The following is a 21417-nucleotide window of genomic DNA, read 5'->3' on the forward strand; positions in this document are numbered from 1 at the left end:
AACATTATTGAACATAATGAAAACTAATTTACATTTCTGTTTGGCTTTCAGGCTTCATGAACAAAAGTTCCAAAGGGCAACTATGACAAATAACTTCATAACTAACTAACATATTGAACAACTTTATATGAAAACGAAAAACAATGATAGTCGAAATAGCATATCTACAAGCCATTTCCTCCAATTCCGAAAATGTTTGGAAAATATAAATTGTCCATGACGATTATGCAAAAGGAACGTTTCCTGTCTACCTACTGTCATCTATATAGGCAAAGGGCCCCGCGATTAGGCGAATATATAATAATTCTGACATTCATACTTCATCCCCGACCTGCAAGCTCACAACAAGCTCACAAGTGTGACACGTTTGTGGCTTGCAGTTCTGCTATTCTCTGCATCAATTAGGCTTTCATTTGAGCCTCCTCCTCCTGGTAGAGGGGGAAGAAGAGTCCTTCACTGCTGACTCTGTGGGGAACAGAACACAGGTGCACACAGTCACTCTGTATCCTGCAGCCTGTGTGTCAGGGTGGACAGGTCTATTCTGCTGCACTCGGGCACGCCGCCAAAATTATCCTCCTGCATGCAGGCTTACAAGTCACAATTGAATTTACGCGCAAGCACACACACACACACACACACACACACACACACACACACACACACACACACACACACACACACACACACACACACACACACACACACACACACACACACACACACACACACACACACACACACACACACACACACACACACACACACACACACACACGTTTGTATTAACTATACATGTGAGGACATAAAAAGAAATGAGGTTGCCGATTAAGCCTAAAGCGGAAAATACTAGCCAAACTAAAAGCTCGCAATGTGACGCTCTGTGAGCTTGTAGATCAGCTATTTTCGGTGCACACCTGTGACTGTAAGCAACCAAAGTATGAACAAGGCATAACTCAAACCCCAGAACCTAACCGCTAAAATGGCTTGAATCCTAACCTGAATCTTTTCCAAATTGTAAAGCCTTACCTAACTATGAAAAAAAAAAAAAAAAAACTTTTTTTCACTTGTGAGGACCAAGAAAACAGTCCTCACAATGTGTATTTATCATATGCTATTATACTTGCGTGGGGACATTTGGACCTCACAAATATAGTAATACATGCACACACACACACACACACACACACACACACACACACACACACACACACACACACACACACACACACACACACACACACACACACACACACACACACACACACACACACACACACACACACACACACACACACAAAAATACATACTGCGTCTAATCCTGTGAACACAGTGAAAACATACACACAGAGCAGGACAGGACGCATCCAGCACAACGTAGGGAAAGGAAGGTACACAGCAGCGCGCACACACACACACACACGCACACACACACACACACACACACACACACCACCATATCCACCCCCCGGGCCATCGATTCTTCTGGCACGTGGCCAATGTATCGCCTGCTGCACTTTGAGTCCAATTATAAACAGTCGGGCTGCCAAGTTAATCAATTCATACAGAGTCATGTGGGCAGCCATATTTCAGCTGGTGTTGCGTAACACAGGGCAGCCCTCTGTCCTGTCCTGTCCTGTCCTGTCCTGTCTGCTGCTAAATCACAGTCCCTCCCAAAGCCTGCATGGTGCACTTCTCTCGCTCTCTGCTAGCCTGCACTGCAGACTTTAGTAAGCATGCACACACACACACACACACATGTGCACACACACACAGTCGCACACACACACACACAGTCACACACACACAGTCACACACACACAGTCACACACACACACAGTCACACACACACACACACACACACACACACACACACACACACACACACACACACACACACACACACACACACACACACACACACACACACACACACACACACACACACACACACACACACACACACACACACGCCAAATTGTGGCATGTTTAGGGCTGTCATGATTATGACATTTTGTGATGATTGCTTCACACAAATAATTGTGATTGCTGTGTTTTTTGAGGGGCGATAGCCCCTCCTATGTCCATCTTTTGGTGTATCACTTCACACGGGTGTGATTTATTTTTGGTCATTGAACATGCAAAGCATTATGAACTTAAAAAATGACATTTCCATTTGGCTTTATTTATAGGGTTCGTAAACAAAAGGTGCTCATGTGCATACGGGACCGACCTACTTCAGAACTTGTGCTCTATATGAGAGGGCAGAGTAGCGGCCGGAACCTTACATATAAAACTACTCTATATGAGAGGGCAGAGTAGCGGCCGGAACCTTACATATAAAACTACTCTATATGAGAGGGCAGAGTAGCGGCCGGAACCTTACATATAAAACTACTCTATATGAGAGGGCAGAGTAGCGGCCAGAACCTTACACTATGAGAGGGCAGAGTATAGCGGCCGGAACCTTACATATAAAACTACTCTATATGAGAGGGCAGAGTAGCGGCCGGAACCTTACATATAAAACTACTCTATATGAGAGGGCAGAGTAGCGGCCGGAACCTTACATATAAAACTACTCTATATGAGAGGGCAGAGTAGCGGCCAGAACCTTACATATAAAACTACTCTATATGAGAGGGCAGAGTAGCGGCCAGAACCTTACACTATGAGAGGGCAGAGTATAGCGGCCGGAACCTTACATATAAAACTACTCTATATGAGAGGGCAGAGTAGCGGCCGGAACCTTACATATAAAACTACTCTATATGAGAGGGCAGAGTAGCGGCCGGAACCTTACATATAAAACTACTCTATATGAGAGGGCAGAGTAGCGGCCAGAACCTTACATATAAAACTACTCTATATGAGAGGGCAGAGTAGCGGCCGGAACCTTACATATAAAACTACTCTATATGAGAGGGCAGAGTAGCGGCCAGAACCTTACACTATGAGAGGGCAGAGTATAGCGGCCGGAACTATGAGAGGGCAGAGTAGCGGCCGGAACCTTACATATAAAACTATGAGAGGGCAGAGTAGCGGCCGGAACCTTACATATAAAACTATGAGAGGGCAGAGTAGCGGCCGGAACCTTACATATAAAACTATGAGAGGGCAGAGTATAGCGGCCGGAACCTTACATATAAAACTATGAGAGGGCAGAGTATAGCGGCCGGAACCTTACATATAAAACTATGAGAGGGCAGAGTATAGCGGCCGGAACCTTACATATAAAACTATGAGAGGGCAGAGTATAGCGGCCGGAACCTTACATATAAAACTATGAGAGGGCAGAGTAGCGGCCGGAACCTTACATATAAAACTATGAGAGGGCATAGTAGCGGCCGGAACCTTACATATAAAACTATGAGAGGGCAGAGTAGCGGCCGGAACCTTACATATAAAACTATGAGAGGGCAGAGTATAGCGGCCGGAACCTTACATATAAAACTACACATTTGTTACGTTGAAGACGCCTGTTCCTAAACCATTTCTCACACCCCATCTAAACCAGTAAGCCTTTGCTTGCAATTCTCCCATTGACAATAATGTCCCTAATCTGGTCCTGTCAATAAGCAAAAGATTGAGTGAAAATAAGTCAAATCGTCCATCTATATATGTTACAGTGATGTAAATAGGGTGCGTTTTGCGTCCCAAAACGCACTTTATAGTTTTGGGCCGCAATACACCAAAAACCTCTGCGTCCACGGGATGCACTACTGTACTCAGCATGTACAGTAATAATAATCCATGTGAAAAAAGTAATTGCGGAAATAAATGCGGTAAAACAATAAATAATCTACGGACACGATCATTTTGCATGGCCGCATGCGACCTCATCCTACGTTATAAACGATAAAATCCACATAGTAATCGTTGTAGAACCACTAGTTTGTAACAACAACACAGTCTGACGGGCGCCGCCATCTTGCTCAGAGACGAGCGCTAAGCGGAGTGCAGCCTGGAGACCAGAGCCGTTTAGAGAGAGAGAGTGACGACAACATACCGTTCAGTGACTCATGAAGCTCCGTGAATAAACAGTGAACGGGGTTGTCGCAACTCTCTCATCTACACGGCGCTGCCTCCGACAGAAAGACAGGGGAACATTTTTGAGCATGACAAACAGAGTAGACCCGATTGAATGGGAGACACACATTGTGTAACAAACGCCGACACTGTTGTATGTTGTGCGTTGTGGACCGGTGCCACCACACATTAACATGCCCCCCCCCCCAAAAAAAAGAAGTGCCAAAGCCAACTGCAGGGCAACAGAAAATATTAGCAACCCTATTTTCTAAATCTAACATCATCATCTGCTAAATGATGATGATGTGTGCTGCTGTGCACAGCCTACCTCCTCCATGACTGCTTCTACTTAATCTCCAGGTTAGTTTTGTAGCATTCATTTTTATTTTGTATGTATTGTGTAATGAAAACAACATAAAGATGTATTAACAGTTAAAACTGGCAGAATTATTATAGATTTCATATAGCCAAAATCATATCATATGTATGTAGTATGAATGTAGAGCTTTTTTTTATTTTTTATTCTAATTTATTTTGCTAGCTTTAGTTATAATAATAATTTCTTCTTCGTTTTCTACATGAATATAACCACATTATAACCATATAAAATGAAATGGGAGTTAAATGCTGCAATTTGTAAAAATGGCAAAATATGACTCTTAAAACGTCGCTGAAGTGGGACTCGTCAAATGTCCCTGGGACTCATCTAAAAGACCACCCCTGCATCCCGGGACTCATTACATTGAAAACCTATTTACATCACTGATGTTACGTCATGTTACCACACATTTTTGTGAGCTTGTAGATGGGCTATTTTCAACAAAGAGATCTAGGATAGCGGGGAGGCTGTATAGAACCCTGGGAGAGCCCAGTTGAAGTATAATTGGGTTTAAGTGGTTAAGAAACGAAGAGAGCATTCACTCCACAGTGTCAACCACAGCAAACGTAAAGGGCCCTGCATGCAGATTAAAAATACATTTTATTAGCTGGACAGCATCAGACAGTTGTTCCAGTGATTCTTGTGTTTTAGTCTCGGTCGGTGGAGATGCAGAGCGAAGCGGAATGCAATTAACATGGCCTCCTTATCCCCCCGGCTGGCAATAATCCCAGCTTTGCATCAACACAAGTCACAGCGGAGAAATCATGCCGAGTTTATCCTGGAACTCTGTGTGATCCCCTTCATTTGCATCTACTGTAACAGTGTGTGTGTGTGTGTGTGTGTGTGTGTGTGTGTGTGTGTGTGTGTGTGTGTGTGTGTGTGTGTGTGTGTGTGTGTGTGTGTGTGTGTGTGTGCGCGCGCAATCACAGCAAACACACAACACACACACACGCATCTTCTCCACAAATAGCAAATACACACTCAGCAAAATGTAAACACTAGGGATACGTACTATTATAAGTTGACAGGAAGATAAGTACACGTTGAAGTTTTGTGTGCTCCTCTCCTCCAGTCAATGTAAACAGTGTAGTTGTTTAAGTAATAAATCAAGACAGTCAGGTACTAATGAAGCAGTGCTTATTAGCTTACAGTAGAGTAGAACAGGTGAACCACAGTGGAGAGACAAACAGTGGTATAGCAATGTTGGGCAGAAACCTCTTATCTCCATATTCTAACTTTTTGTGTTTTTTTTCCGTAGATTTGCGACCTACTTGGACAGCGTCACACAAAAGCATCAAAAGTAGCAGATCCACAACCCGACTAGGTTATTGTACCGACCGTTAATTCTGGTTACCCTATTCATGCATAGTTTGCAATCATATCATACCAAACTGGGGGTCCTTGAAAGGTTTGAAAAGCACTGGAGGAGAGGAACAGAAGGCCACCATGCAGGGCAGGCTGTAAACTACAGGTGCAGGAACGAGTCTTCTCTTTCATGCAGCAGCGAACGGTCCCTGCAGAGCAGACCTCCCTCTAATAAGCATGCAAGACAGTCAGGGAAAAGTATCCCATAAACACTTGTGGTCCTGCAGAGCATGACCGACAACACACCACAACAAGCCTCTCCCTGACTCCCTCCATCCCTCCCGCCCTGCTCTACAAGGATGATAATGACAATCTGATACCGCTGCTCTAGTACAGGCCATATGCACGCACCGGACTCTGTGTTTTCCCGGTGTTTCACCGAGGTCGACATGGTTTTGAGGTTACGTCGGTTTAGGCATAGTTTTAGTGAGGTTAGGGCTAGAGTTAAAGGGGAATTTCTCCCTAACCTTTTTTTACAAAAGTAAGTTGATAATTATGTATATTGACCAAAACAAATAAAATAAATAAAATAAAGATATAGGGGAGCTGAAGCTGGAGCTGGAGCTGCTCCTGGAGGGGTCTAACATCAGCTCACGTAGAGCAGGAAGAGTGCAGTGTCAACGATGCCTGGAGTGTTGCTGTCACATCATCTAGAACAGAAGTAAACAAAAAACAAAAACCAATTGCGCGATTGAATAGGAGTTCTAGCGTTAGACCACTCCAGCAGCAGCTCCAGCTCTAAATATTTTCTTTTGGTCAATATACATAATTATCAACTTACTTTTGTAAAAAAAAAAGGGGTTAGGGAGAAATTCCCCTTTAAGGTTAGGCATAGTTTTTGTGAAGTTAAAGGTTAGGGTTTATGTGCCACAGCAAAGGAAGAGGGTGTCCCGTGCATGCACGCCATAGAGTATATAAAAGGATAGAGACTGAACTGGCGCGAAGCTCCGCCCCCCCCCCAGCTATTCATGTCAGTGGAAGTTGCTCAGTGGCGTTTTGAAGCACCCGGAAGACTGCCGGAAGTACCGTCTCAGAACGTCTACTTCCGCATTTGACCACCAAATTTTGGTGGTCAAATGCGGAAGTGCAACCGAGCGCTCAATGTTAAAGCCCAGCTGCACGGGGTTTCCCGGTCATGAATCCACGGGTCCGCCTGTAGTCCCTCCTCCTACCACTAGGGCCCAGAGCTTCAACGTTGAATAGCCTCACTGGCCCCTTGATGCACGCGCAGCAGCCATATTGGCAAGGAAATGGGCCACTTCCAAGTTCTTACTTCCTTCACAGGTTTAACCAATGACACTAATTAAGGCTGTGTTACGTTCAGGTCAAACAGGACTCAGGCAAGGGTGCTGCTGATATTGTGCATCATTGCTGGCTCACTTGATGACAGGCTCTGCTACAGTAAAAGCCTTACACCTGGGAATGAAGGAAGAAGTTGCCCAATTTGATGCCAATGGGTCGGCCTGCCGCGCATAAGTGTTTAGCATCTGGTGAAATAGCGTCATGCATCTTTACCGAAGACTAGACTGGTGCCGTTCAGACACTGGCCTACTTCGTCGGGTCCGTAACAATGTGAATTGGGAATCATGAATGATGACCGATTATGCAATACTGTTGTCAGAGTAGCCGTCGGTACATGGTCACACATGAATGGAGTTCTATTATACAATACACGCCACCACTTATATTCACACAAAATGTGATGCAAAGCTCGGCCAATCCTTGAAGTTGATGCCCCAATCGGCACGGGGGGGACGGGGCTACACCAGTAGTTCTCAAAGTGGGGTCCACGGAGAGGTTACAGCACAGGGGGTCCCCAGCTAAATGTGTTACTATGGCAATTTAAAAAATAGCAGATATTTTTGAAAAATCTCTAAAGTGTTTTTTTAAACACAAACCTTCTCTTCTGGGGGTCCCTGGCACAAAACATTTTCAAATGGGGGGTCAGCGGCCAAATATAATTGGGGGTCCTTGGCACAAAACAGTTTGAAAACTACTAGCCTACCCACCCCCCACCCCCCTCCAATGGCCCCAACAGTACAGATTAGGTGTGTCCTCTACAGACATGCTGACAAACAAAGACACACGTGCTTTATTGGTTCTCGGAAACCGTTGTTCCAATCCAATTCACCCCCCCCCCCCCCCGGGTCATCTTCTGGGACACACAATGTTTTAGGTCATTCGGTTGGACTGTTATGCACAGGAAAGACATACATACAAAGGATTCTACAATTTATTGTTCAATCAATATAGGCTCCCGGACGCACTTCATTCCACAAGGTTTAACCTGGCGTATCTCATTTGGGGCATGTGATAAGCCAAGCGATAATGAGAGAGAGAGAGAGAAGAACCTGGGAAAAGCAACCATGTTTGTTATTAGTTGGCTCTATGTGCCCTCTGCACCAAACCGTTTGGCCTCTGATAGGGATGCACTTATATGGGCATTCTGGACCAGGGACGTACACAGTGTGTTAGAGAGGAAGGGGCTGACATCAAGACCTAAAGAGGGCACTTTTGGACAAAACAAATAGCGAAAATAGCAGATCTACAAACTCCCACCACGTCGCGCTGCGACACGTTGAGAGCTTGTAGATCTGCTATTTTCGGGGCTCAACCCATGCACTCTTTAGCTAGTGGGGATGCGGTTGTACGACCTGGATTTCTAAACACATTTGTTCAATGCAAAATGCTGAGTTCAGGAGACTTCGGAGAGAAAAAAAAGGAATTCTCCTGAATGCTGCTTCCGGAATGGCATGTAGGAGTGGCATTTCCATTTCTTTCACCATAGTAAATGCTGCATTCATGGTCTGTTTTACAGACGGGTAAAAGGGCAGGGGCTTTGATGTCTATGTGTGCACGTCCCTGTTCCGGACACATACCCATATGGACGTCTCTCACTTCACACAAGTGTGATTTTTTGTGTGCCAAAGACCCCTAAAATGATATGAATTGGATCGCGAACCCCATCAGAAAGTGTTTTGTGCCACAGGGACCCCCAGAAGAGAAGATTTGTGTAATTATTTGTTTTAAGCACGGCACGTGCTTGTATATCTACATTTTTTGAACAGCCAAAGTATACAACATGGAGAAAGTGGTTAAAATAATTGTGACATTGTATTAATTTAACACATTTACGGGCACCGCCTTGTAGCCCCGAAAGGCCCGCTTTGAGAACCAATGCGATACTGATATCGATAAATGATGTTGTCTTTTGTTTTCATTGTTATCTGTTGTCCATTTTTGTGCCAGGAAAACAATGCTTCATTATAAAACAATAATAAGTTCAGAATCTGCAACTTGGTAGGTTTTCTATCTTGGGAAGATAAACCAACAACACAGCCAGTGATAAACCAAGATAAACCAACAACACAGCCAGTGATAAACCAAGATAAACCAACAACACAGCCAGTGATAAACCAACAAGATAACCAACAACACAGCCAGTGCATAACTGATGCGTCACAACAGTAGACAAACATCGGCTAGTGCCGTCGGCAATAAATATCTATTTATTTGCCGATGGCAGTCAACAAGGACACCAATACCGAAAACAACATACAGCCAATATACACACTGGTCAGACTCTGCTGTATTCATGAGACACGGTCTATATCGTTGTTGTCGGGCAGAAACCTCTTATCTCCACATTCTTTTGTATTTTTTACTTCCTTTTTCGTAAATTAGTGCCCTACTTACAGTGTCACACAAAAGTATAAAAAATAGTAGCTCTGCAGACCTGCTTTGAGCTTGTTGATCTGCTATTTCTGAACCCTTTTTGAGTCCTGACATACACGACTCTTTTTTTGGACACACAGGTATGACTGGTTTCCACCCGATTAGAGACGATATGGACGAAACAATCCTTCATCAACTAACCAATGAAACCCCTAACATGACCGGTGTACCCCAGGGGTAGCCCAACCCAGGGGTAGCCCAACCCAGGGGTCTATTATATTACTCTATATTGAAAACAGCAGATCTACAAGATCCCCAGTCTAGGGACACTACTACAGTTCAAGTGGTTAACAGTGAATCGATTTTCTGCCCTTGAAATAATAATGTCTTAGGTAACAGCACACTGAAATAATGTCTTAGGTAACAGCACCACTGAAATGCCTTTTATATAATAACTACATAAATATTCAGAGTGGAATGAGGGCATGCGCGTGCGCGCGTGTGTGTATACAATATAAATATATACACACATTACACAGTATAAAACAGCTGCCAGTCCACCTGTATTTCAAAGAGAACCAACGTCAGCTGTATGTATCTGTATCCAGGATAAGGAGGAAATGCTTGGTTCCCAGCAGTCTCATTCCAGCCTCCCAGCAATGCACTGCACTGCCAAGGGCTGGAGCAGGACCTCACAACCAGGGTGGAAGTCATACACTGTCAGGTGGAAACCTTGTAACCCCAAAAACTGTTACTTTTCAGTCCAATTATGGATCCGATGAAGTTATAATTTTGGAACAACAAGCAAATACTTTTCAATGGTTAAATTTTTTATTAAAAAAACAACAACAGACTTAAACTTAACTTAAAGGGAGATTTGAGATTTCTCTTTCAAATGAAATAAACATTAAACAATATCGTATCTATAAATGCACCACGTCTCTGACCTATACGTATGCGAGTGCGGCTGTAATGCACGTAACTAGAGAACCGTTCGCCCCACCGACTTCAAATTCGACACACAGGTTCCACACCCCCACAGGGAGTGCAGTGCCCAGTGTCGAGTCGCTCGGACCCACGGTTCTCCAGAACCGCCACAAAAGGCCTCTGCCTATTTTATTCAAAATCAAAAATAGCAGATCTATAAGCTCACAATGTGTCTCATCTCGACGCATTGTGAGCTTGCTGGATCGGCTATGTTTTGCTACTTTTTCGTGTAGTTAGTATGACAAAGTAGGGCATTCATTTATGAACAAAACAAAAAAAGTTGAAACACAGAGAGATACGAGGTTTTCGGCCCGACAGCGACAAAATATATTCCCATGTTAAAAAAAAAAGAAGAAGAAAAAAAAAAGAAAGAAACACGGCGGAGGATGTGGAATCTTGGAGCAAATATGAAGAGGGATTTCTGAGCTGGAATGCAGGAAACGCGGGCAGCAAACGGAATAAAAGGCAAGAGCACTTTCACTGTAGCAGCAGAACAATGTTCTGCATGCTTTGCTTTAATGTGTTTGAGTATCAGGTGCCTGGAAAGAAAAAAGAAAGAAAAAACCACCACCACCACCACCCGCCTGCCCGCATGGTGCCTCGTTTTGCAGCCAGGGTTTCACCCACCGCCCTGGAAATAACAAAAATGCACGCTAGGAATGAGGACGAGCTGAACAGACCTGTCTCCTGCTGCAGCAAGCGATCGAGAGCCGTACACTCCGCTAAGCCACGGGCCAAGCCCTCGCGCATTCCTGCATGCTTCTCACATTTCTGTCCACAGCGGGGACAAACTGTGGTTTTGTTGGGGGGAAATATTTCCACTACTGCCCACATATACACAGGCCTCTGCATGGGGCAGACGGGCCCTGCCTGCGCTGCCTGCACGGGCCCGGTGTTTTCACTTTACTGTCTGGGAGCAGTGTTGCTTATAATCTGTTCCAGAGAGAGAGAATGTGGTGTGCGTGGTGGAGTATTTCCATTTTTCTATGCTCTATATATACAGTACCGGTGGTTCTGAAATTTTTTCATGTCAAAGACGCCCAAATTGATATGTATTTGGCCGGCAATCCCCATCTGAAAAGAGTTTGTGCCAAGGACCCCTGGAAGAGAAGATTTGCGTAAAAGAAAAACATACATACATTATTCAACAATTTCCAAGCATTGGAAGCTTTAGATCTGCTATTTTTGAAGGGCCCAACAAATAAATGGAAGTACTTCAAATGATTGTGATGCTGTATTAACACATTTGGCTGGGGACCCCCTGGTGCCCCCCAGGGGTCTCCGGACCCCCTGGTGCCCCCCAGGGGTCCCCGGACCCCACTTTGAGAACCACTGCTCTATACTTCTACTCCACTACGTCTCAGAGCAGGCAAATCATTTTACTTTTTACTTTTTACTGAAGTTGAACTTCAGTTACTATGCAGAATCAGATCATCATTCTTACTTCTTCCTACCCCTGAAGAGAGAGAGAGAGAGAGAGACAGAGTGTAGGCGCTATGCGAGTGACAGACAAGTCGAGGCAACACGGCGCATGTCATCGCTATGTCAGCGGCGCAGATAGCCTACAGCAACGCTTCAACATCCACATCCCAACATTTCATTACGGAAAGTTTTTGTTTTTCCATCCTTGGATCTTTTCCCCTCTCTCATCTAAGTGGGTGTTTGTCAAATAGATGTTTGTGTTTTTGTTTTCTTCTCCATCTTCCGATCCCCCCCCCCCCCCCCCCCCCCCCCCCGACAACATATTATGACTATTTTGAGCACTTGTTGGGGACTTGAGGGGAGCGGGAAGGGGAATTACACCCTGTCTGATGAGCTGTGCTGGTTGACTGTGTGGGTTTTGAGAGGGTTGAGGGTTTGAAGCCACGCCAGAAAGAAAAGGCGTCCCATTCAACCCCCGAGAGGTTACTTGAGTTCACGCCGGCCGGGCTTTCACAAAAAGACCAGTGGCAGGAAACACAAACACACACAGAAGGGGGCGGGGTCACTGGCGTGGAGGAAATTAAACTGATCCATTTCATTGGATTAGAAGAAAATAATAAATCGATGATTCGATAATTTTATAAAATAATCGATTCATAAATCTATCAGTGTTTAACTAAGAAAAGGAAAAAAGGGGGAAAATATCAACGAATATAGTGAATATAGCTGATCTATAAGGTGTTAATGTGTCACACAACATATCATGACACGTTGAGAGCTTGCAGATCAGCAAAATACAATCAATTTGGAGTTCCTTGACATGAAAAGGTTTGAGAACCACTGCGATAGACGACTCATTCAGCAGAAGCCCACCGACCAGTCTCAGGTTGAGATCCGGAGGAGGGCGACCCACCAGACCCAATGTGCGCACCAAAACCGCTTCTGTCTGTTCAAGAGGGGGTCCGCCAGGCCTCCCACCCTGACACAAGCACACAGTCAGAATTACCAGGCATTTTTGTGTGTGTGTCACAATTCCCGGTACGCGGGGCAGTGGGTGGGGTGGCATACAGAGGGATGATTGTCTTTGTTTAGATGCCGCTTACTTTGCGACAGCGGCGGCACTGAAAATGATGACATCATGGCTATTGTAGCTTCCGGAGCCCTCTCTCTCTCTCTCTCTCTCTCTCTCTCTCTGTAGTCTAGTTTGTTCCGTTGGCCTGGCTCGCGCCCCGGCCTGCCTACAGGCTGGACAAAGAGCCGAGCATTCCAACAGTTTTACAGGAAGCAGAGCACACACAATCACACCTCATCACAGTGAAACTCATCAACCCCTATTGGTTTACATCACTGGTTCTCAATGTAGGGCCTGGGGCCCGGGGGGGGGGGGGGGGGGGTCCTTGAGGAGGTTCCAATGGCTAAATGATCTAAGGGCATGTACTGTACGTAACTCTGAGGGTGTACAAATGGAACCAAATGGAGCCGTAAGGATTAATTTGGCCTAATTCATCTGAAACTGGGAGTCCTTGAAATTAAAAGTATTCAGAATCACAGGTTTAAATAATAATGGATGCAGTGGGGCCTACTGTATATGCTGTCTGTCACCAGGTCATCTGACATGTGATGTGAGTGACTATACAGTACAGGCTGAGTAAGTGAAGCCATGCCCAGCCAGTCATTCTGTCACGTCAGCCAGTCAGTCAACACAGCTGAATGAACTTCCCTTTTTATCACATCACATTTCAGGCCTTTATCAGTGGCTTTGTCCTTGCAGTGGTTAACAACACCATGCGAATTAGGCCTGCTGTCGTGCAACGGTGTCAGACATTGCGACGCTTTATGAGCTTGCATATCTGCTATTTAGCTTGTTGGTATTTTATTTTTATTTATTTTTGGGGGGGCGGGGGGATTTCAAGTTTCTCCCCCCCCACCAAAATCGATTAGTTTAGTTATTTAAAGATATTGATTATCTATTATTATTTTTATGCATGAGTTCTATCAAGTGCTACAGTACTTGGCAGCAGACTTGTTGGTGTGTGTGGTGTGGTGTTATTCCAGGGACACATCTCAGGGTCTGTTTAGTCTGTCTTCCTCGCTATCAACCCCTACAAGAGAGTCACAGGCTCACTGTGCAGTCAGACAGGCCCCAGGGTCCATGGCTGCCAATCATGCAGCACTGAACATTTCCCAACCCTGAGGGTCAAAAACTGTTTTCAAGTAATATTTCGAGAAAACATTCTCACTACTCGCTTCGCCCCGAAGTTGAGGGAAGGTGCGAAGGTTGCGCTTGTGGTTTAAAGGCATTGGTTTCAGGGGTCCTAGGCTAGGGGGTGGCTGCTGGTGGTGGCGGGGTCCCAGCAAACGTAGTTAGCATAGCATCGCAATCATTTTAACCACTTTAACCGTTATTTTTTATTTTGGCTATTCAAAAATTGTGAAAAGTTTGGATACAGTAGGCTATATATTTTTTTTTTTCAGGAAATTAAAAATATATATTTTTTCAGACCAACCAGTAAAGGGTGTACAATAGCATTGATTTATGGGGGGGGGGGGGATCAAAAACCTAAAAACTTTAGTTTCCTCAACAACGATATATTTTTTAAAGGGAACATTTTCACCTTTTTGATTCTGGGGAGATGGGGGTCCGCAGCCAAATAAATACATATAATTTTGGGGATCTTTTACATTAAAAACAAAGTTTGAGCACCACTGATAAAGCAACATCAGAAAGCTTTTAGGATTAGAATTGGCCTCAGGTCTTAAAACTAAAATAATCCTCCCCCATGGGTGTGCAAAACTGTGTATACACATACACATTAAAAGTGCATACATATGCATGTACGTGCATGAACGTGTGCATTCATTTGAGTGTCCCGGTTTGGGAGTTTGGAACTACACGGTCACCCTACACTACAGATGACCCTGCTCCTCAACTGAATGTAAACACTGGAGTGTTTTGAATAGCCTAAACATTAACCACATGAACCCTGACGTCCCGTACCAGCTGCAATCTACATGCGAGCTTGTAGATCGGCTATTATCGGCAAAGAGGCTGCTTGGTGTCGAGGGGGGAAAGGAGCGTGCCACTGCCCGCTATAGTATAGACTCCGGCGGTCAGCGAAGTCAATCTAGGGCTGAAGTGGTCAAAGTACGTTAAATCAATAAATGAATAGGCCCACTTCAGCCTGAAAAGTTGAGCATTAATAACAGTGTCTCGGGATAATCTTAAGTTATAAACTAAATTGTTAGTTTAAGTATTTCATGATGGCCACTTAACATAATTGCTGCCAACACATTCCAGAAGGGCACATTAGAACGCAGCACAATGCTCTTCTTGTTGCTGCGTGACATCTTTGCTCACCCCATTCCCTTCCGACCAGTGCACAGGACACAATAGACACATCGTCCTAATAACCAGGGGTGGACATTCAGTAACCAAGTACATTTACTTGAGTAATGTTAGTACTTCAGTCATATTAAGCAACCCATCTACTTGCTCACGAATCTTAGCATTTTGGGAGGGGGGAGATCATTTCTAAATTGTTATAGAGCAATGCTTTGCTTTTAAAATGTAGTTTGTAAGTAATTTGTACTTTTGAATACTTCGATATATATTTTTTTAAAGCATGCCATTTTGAATACTTTGAAAAAGCAAGTATCTCCAGTACTTTAACTCAAGTATAAATTTGACAGGGGCAACTTTCACTTGATGTGATATTTGATCAGGAGTGTATATCGTCATTCGTCTCTGTCGTGTGGAAACCTCATATGTCCAAAACTGTTACTTTTCAGGTAACAAAAGTAGCAGATCTACAAGCTCAAAGTGCGTCACTTCGTGCCGTGTTTCCAGCTTGTGGATCTGCTACTCTTGATGCTTCTGTGTGATACGCGGTTTCTGCACGACAGCAACAATATACTTTGATTCAAGTACTGTGGGTTGAGTACACTGACTGTGCACCGCTGCTCAGCCCATTCCCTTACCAACCAGTGCACAGCACACAATAGACACATAATCCTAACTTAGCAACAGGAAGCTTGCCCTCTGCGAACACGTAGGCGGCACGTTAGAAAAAACTGTGGTTCTAACTTTTTTCTTTCTTTCTTTTCAAGGAAGGACCCCCATAACTGTGAGAGCGTTCAAAATGGAACCACCTTGAAACCCCCTCAAGGACCCCTGGGGGTCCCCAGACCCCACTTTGAGAACTTCTGCAATAAAGGCTTGCATGGTAAGCTCTCATGATAGCGACACTTTTAACTGTGGTAAACACTAAACAGCGAACAAAACTCCAACCCATTTCCACAAAAATGATGAAATGAAATGACATGACAGAAGACGACATACTGCAACACATAAATTCCCACACATTCCTTACAACCAACAAAAACTAAATGGCACAAGAACAACAAAATATACACTGTAGAGCAGGGCATGCTGGGATGTCTCTCGGAAGCCAGTAGTTCTTGAACTGTTTTATTTCAGACACCCATAACTGAGAGTGGGTCAATTTGGTTCCATTTGTACACTCCCTGTGTTACAGAGAGCTGTGAGGGTCCATTTGTTTTCATTTGTACACTCTCCGAGTTACAGACGTAGGGGTCCATTTAGTTCCATTAGTATGTTTCCAGAGTTACCCATTTGGGACCCCTTCAAAGAACCCTGAGGGTCCCTGGGCCTGGACCCACACTTTTGAGAACCAGTGGAAAAGACACTACAGCAGAACAAAACAAGAGAGGAAACAACTGTTATCACCTGAGAAGTTGCAAAAACAGTGGCGAAACAGAATCCTGCAGTGTAGCTTAAAAAGGGAGGGCGGAATGTCCCTTTTTTTTACTTTATAGCTTACGAAGCGTACTAGGTGCAAGGTCAAGCCAAGGCACTTGGCTTAGCTCGTCTGTCATGTCTTTTAATGAGCAAGTCTGCTACATTTGGATGGCTTTTTAGAAAATGTTTTACAAATGCAACTACAACAGGAGAAAACTGTTCCCACCTCAACTATATATATATATATATATATATATATATATATGCTGATGGTGTATAATATGCCATGCATTACATTGTACATATGCCAACCTATTTAATTATCTTACTAACGACTCTGTTGTTTTTCTCTCTTTTTCTTTACCATTGTTACGTATCGCTACTGCTACATCGAAGGAAGCCGAACAAAAAATAAGTTTGACTCCTATGTACTGTACATGTACACAAGATACAATAAAGCACAACCCTGAACCTGGAAACATGACAAAAATACAACATAGAACATGCAGATTGTGGGTCCAAGTCCAACCGTCTAACACGGATGACATGACTTCAAACCTGTCAACTGTCCCCAAATCAGATGATTGAAACCCACACAGTAATGTCCCGAGTGGGTCATTCTTTTGTCAGCAGCTCAAAGCAGAGGCTGGATGGCCCATTGTGGGAGATTAAAATAGAACTAGCATGCTGTTCCCAATAGTGATACAAAGCTGCTGCATCTGCACTAGATTAATTCTGCGTGAGAAATCCCATCAGAAGAGACAGGAACCAGTCCAATAAATGAACAGCGGAGCTACGCTTCAGAACAGGCTGAATAGAGGAAATCAAAAGGGTAAAAAGCTGAGATTAAACGGAATAGTAAAAAAAATAGCTGTGGGTGTGTGGCTATATGATCCTTCATGCCTGCCACAGGTCAGCTAAGTCAATCAAGAATGCTAAAAATCCTTGATCCTTCCTTGCCCAAAGCTAAGCTCCAAAGCCTCAGTTCCTCACCTGACTCATGCCAGGTGATCTACCCCCCTATCTCCTCACATACTTGTCCAGGAGACACTACAGCAACAGCATGCACGGACGTCCAACTGAACTGCTTATCTGCATACATAATACATATAGCTGAGCTGTTATCCATCATTTGCTATGCTGCCATTTGCATGGCTTACACCTCAGAAACAAACTATTGTAACTATAAAGATGGTGCCAGAGAGCTTCCAAGTATGTATCTACCTTCTGTGTAACACAGAGGTACCCCAACCTTTTCTGATAAGGGCCCACTTAAAAAATCTCGAAAGCGTTTGCGACGCACCCATCTGACCACTTGTCTTAAGAGCTACCGTGACTCCACTGAATAATTTAGTATACTTTAAGTTCCTATGATAATGTTATATTATCAAAGGAACTATACATGTTAGTTTTTGCCAAATATTTGGGGGGCCCAGCCCACTTGCAAGAACCTCGTGGGCCAGCCGACCGGTGGGAATGGTTGCCTAGGCTCATAACGAACAACTATTTTGTCGATGTCGGGCAGAAACCTCTTATCTTCATATTCAAACTTGTTGTGTTTTTTCATAAACTAAGGCCCTACTTGATCGTACTACAGCATCAGTCACACAGAAGCATCAGAGGTAGCATACTGTATGTGCATATCCACAAGCTCGAAAGTCTTAACACCTTTTGAGCTTGTAGATCTGCTACTTTTGCCGTTTTGTAGCTGAAAGTACAGTGTTTTGGACATATGAGGTTTCCACCTGGCAGAGACGATTTTGTATAACTATAAGATGGTGCCAGAGCTGCTAACAAGTACCTACCTTTCTGTCTAACAGAATGCAGATTTGTCACTGCAGGCCCCTGCGTTGCTTAATCGTTCCTGTACTATCATGTTCAACTGCTATCAATCTGCACTGTCTTGGGCATTCACAATCCCACGCCTGTTTCCTACACTCCATCACAATGCACACACTTTGCTTTCCTTTGTGAAAAAAAAAAAAACTACTATTACAGTGGTTCTCAAATGTTTTAATTTCAAGGACCTGTAAGGGTTGAGAACCACTGATCTGTTGTATTTAATATTCTGCTGCTCACATAGGGCTATCATCAAACTAGCCAAGTTTCCAACACCAACATCTCTCCATGGGGATCAATACAGGCCCAAGCTATATCTGTCTGTATCTATCAATATATTTCCCTAAAAGGTTAAGGTCCATCGTGGTAGTTTAGTAGTCACTGTCTACTGATGATGGACACACACACACACACACACACACACACACACACACACACACACACACCCCCCCCCCCCCCCCCCCCCCCCACACACACACACACACACACACACACACACACACACACACACACACACACACAGGCCTCCCAAAAACCAACAACAAATCATACACCATAGACAACAAATAACGTGCTCTCTCTAGCATAGAATTGATTAGGTTGAGCACTAGATTGATGAGATCCAAATCCTGGCCTAATGGTATATTTGACCAGAATGAATCCAGACAGGCAACATATCAGGGCTGTAAACAAAGCACACATCATGCTATGACCAGGCAGAAGGACTATTCCCCCTCATACAGCAGGCATACTGTACTGTACACGCTCTGCGTGCATGGATGGGGGTCCACACTGTGACTGTCTACAGGTCCACACTACAGCAACGACATGCAAGAAGACTATGGTTGATCTGCTGGGTTCGATGCCACCTGTGCCCTCCCCTAAAAAGGCAAGACTCTCAGAAGGAAGACAATGCCTTCCTTGCCCTTGACTGTTCTGTGATAATAAATAAAACCCCACAACGATTCGAAGAACAGTACACATCACGCATGGGCTACACTTCTTCATGACAGCCCCATTCACGCTCATCCAAAACGATTTTCTTCTGAATCCATTTTTTCCCCCTTACCCACCACCACCACAATTCCTTCCTCAGTCCTCGGCACTCATTCAAACATCATTAGCATTCGTTGCGGTGCACTGAATGATCCTAACAGTGTAGAGATGACACATACATAGCAGCGTTCTGCTTCTCTCTCACACACAGCAGCAGCAGCGGTGGACACATGTTATTTCTGGGCACCTTGTAACGGATACAATATGCATGATGTTTTGTATATATAATGCATTGTAATAATAACATCACACAGCAGTACACAGCCTTAGCCTAGGAATCAGGATCATAAGACTATAGATGTATTTGATCGAGTCTTGACTCTTACTTTCCTATCTCATATGCAAATGTGACAGAATCGATCAAATCCATTATCCATCTATGATAGTCGTATGATCCAAGGCTATTATTAACACAGCTTCAAACGCACTGGCGTTGTTTGATCATCCGACTCACCTTCTCTCGTTTCTGCCTGAACCGCTGGATGTCTCTCCCTCTCCCTCTCTCTCCCCCCTCACACACATACACACACACAAAATATCTCTCTCTCTCTCTCCCTCTCTCTCCCCCCTCACACACATACACACACACACAAAATCTCTCTCTCTCTCTCTCTCTCTCTCTCTCTCTCTCTCTGTCTGTCTCTCTCTCTCACACACACAGTCTAAAACAGGCTCACACAGACACACACACACACACACACACACACGTTTTTCTCCCTTTTGTTTAACTCGTGGAAGAAGAAGGTCCTTTAAGTCCAAATCGCGACCTGCTCCTCCTAGCAGCGCTCTCCGCTCCTATCCTTGGCGGAATAAAAGGTGCTCGCTCCCCGGGTAAACATCTATGCGTGTTACGTTTCCCCCCGCCGGCGTGGCTGCTTCGTCCATGGAGGGAAAGGGACGCCAACTTAAGAAGTTTGATAGAAAGTTGGACTTGGAGGGCTTTGCCTCGGTGCGCTATGCAGTTGCTGCTGTAGGGATGAGATCATTGTCAGCCACCCTCCCTCTCTCGCTCTCAGTGTGTGTGTGTGTGTGTGTGTCTGCACGGGAGTCTCGCGAGAAAGGCTTGCAAACGTTACTGTGGTAACAGAGCTCACCTGTGGTGGTAAACAGTGTTGCCATGTTCGCTTATTATAAGCGACTTAAGGGCTTCTTGACTTATACTGCTATTCATCTCTCGAGTCAAGAGAGATCAAGCAACTGCAAATTCAAAGAAAAAAAAATGGGTGATTGGTAGTTGCGGGTTGCAGTTTTTATTATTATTAGAAAATAATAATAGTAGATCTACAAAATCACAACACATTGTGAGCTTTTAGATCAGCTATTTTCTTTTTTATATAATTTTGTGTCAATTATCTAATGTGATCCTGGGCTCTACACACCCTCCGCCAACCTAGTCCCCATATATGGGGACATGGGGAGAGCAACGGACTTGAACTCATGCTTCCTTCATGCCTGAGTGTCCAAGTTGCTCCTTTACACCTGACAGGGGGGAGTTTCCCTGGTTGGACGTAGCACGTGGAAGGAACACGTTATTCATTTCCAACCAGTTCCTTTCCCCTCCATCAGGCGCCCCAGCTGGCCAGGGGGAGGCAGTTTAGAGACCAGGATTACTGCATGTTTTTTGTGAGGGACACAGGGAGAACATGCAAACTCCACACAGAAAGGCCCTTTCACCAACCCCGCCTCGGGTATGGGCACTGATGACGCGGAGGAGGAAACACGCCGCCAGCACCCACAGCGTCCCGAACGGGAATCGAACCCAGGACCTTCTAGCTAGATCAGCTATTTTCAATTGGCTAGTAATGTATACAGTATAGCGGCGGCCTAGGATGCCTTGACGCAAGTCCAGGGGCAGGGGTGCCTCAGCATACTTTGATAATATTTGGAATTTATCAGTCACTTAACCACT

General features: G+C 44.5%; 1 protein-coding gene across 3 annotated transcripts in view; it reads right to left on the reverse strand.

Annotated features, from left to right (window-relative positions):
- The window catches only part of LOC306942740 (signal-induced proliferation-associated 1-like protein 1), a 113615-nt gene extending 93059 nt beyond the window's left edge, over window positions 1-20556 (reverse strand). For all 3 annotated transcript variants that reach the window (XR_013792331.1, XM_079528783.1, XM_079528782.1), the window contains exon 1: window positions 19963-20556. The gene's annotated coding sequence lies outside the window, so the exon portion shown is untranslated. The remainder of the gene's footprint in view (window positions 1-19962) is intronic.
- Between the last annotated feature and the right edge of the window lie 861 nt (window positions 20557-21417).

This window comes from Electrona antarctica (genome assembly GCF_951216825.1).
Source record: "Electrona antarctica genome assembly, chromosome: 18".
Classification (NCBI taxonomy): domain Eukaryota; kingdom Metazoa; phylum Chordata; class Actinopteri; order Myctophiformes; family Myctophidae; genus Electrona; species Electrona antarctica.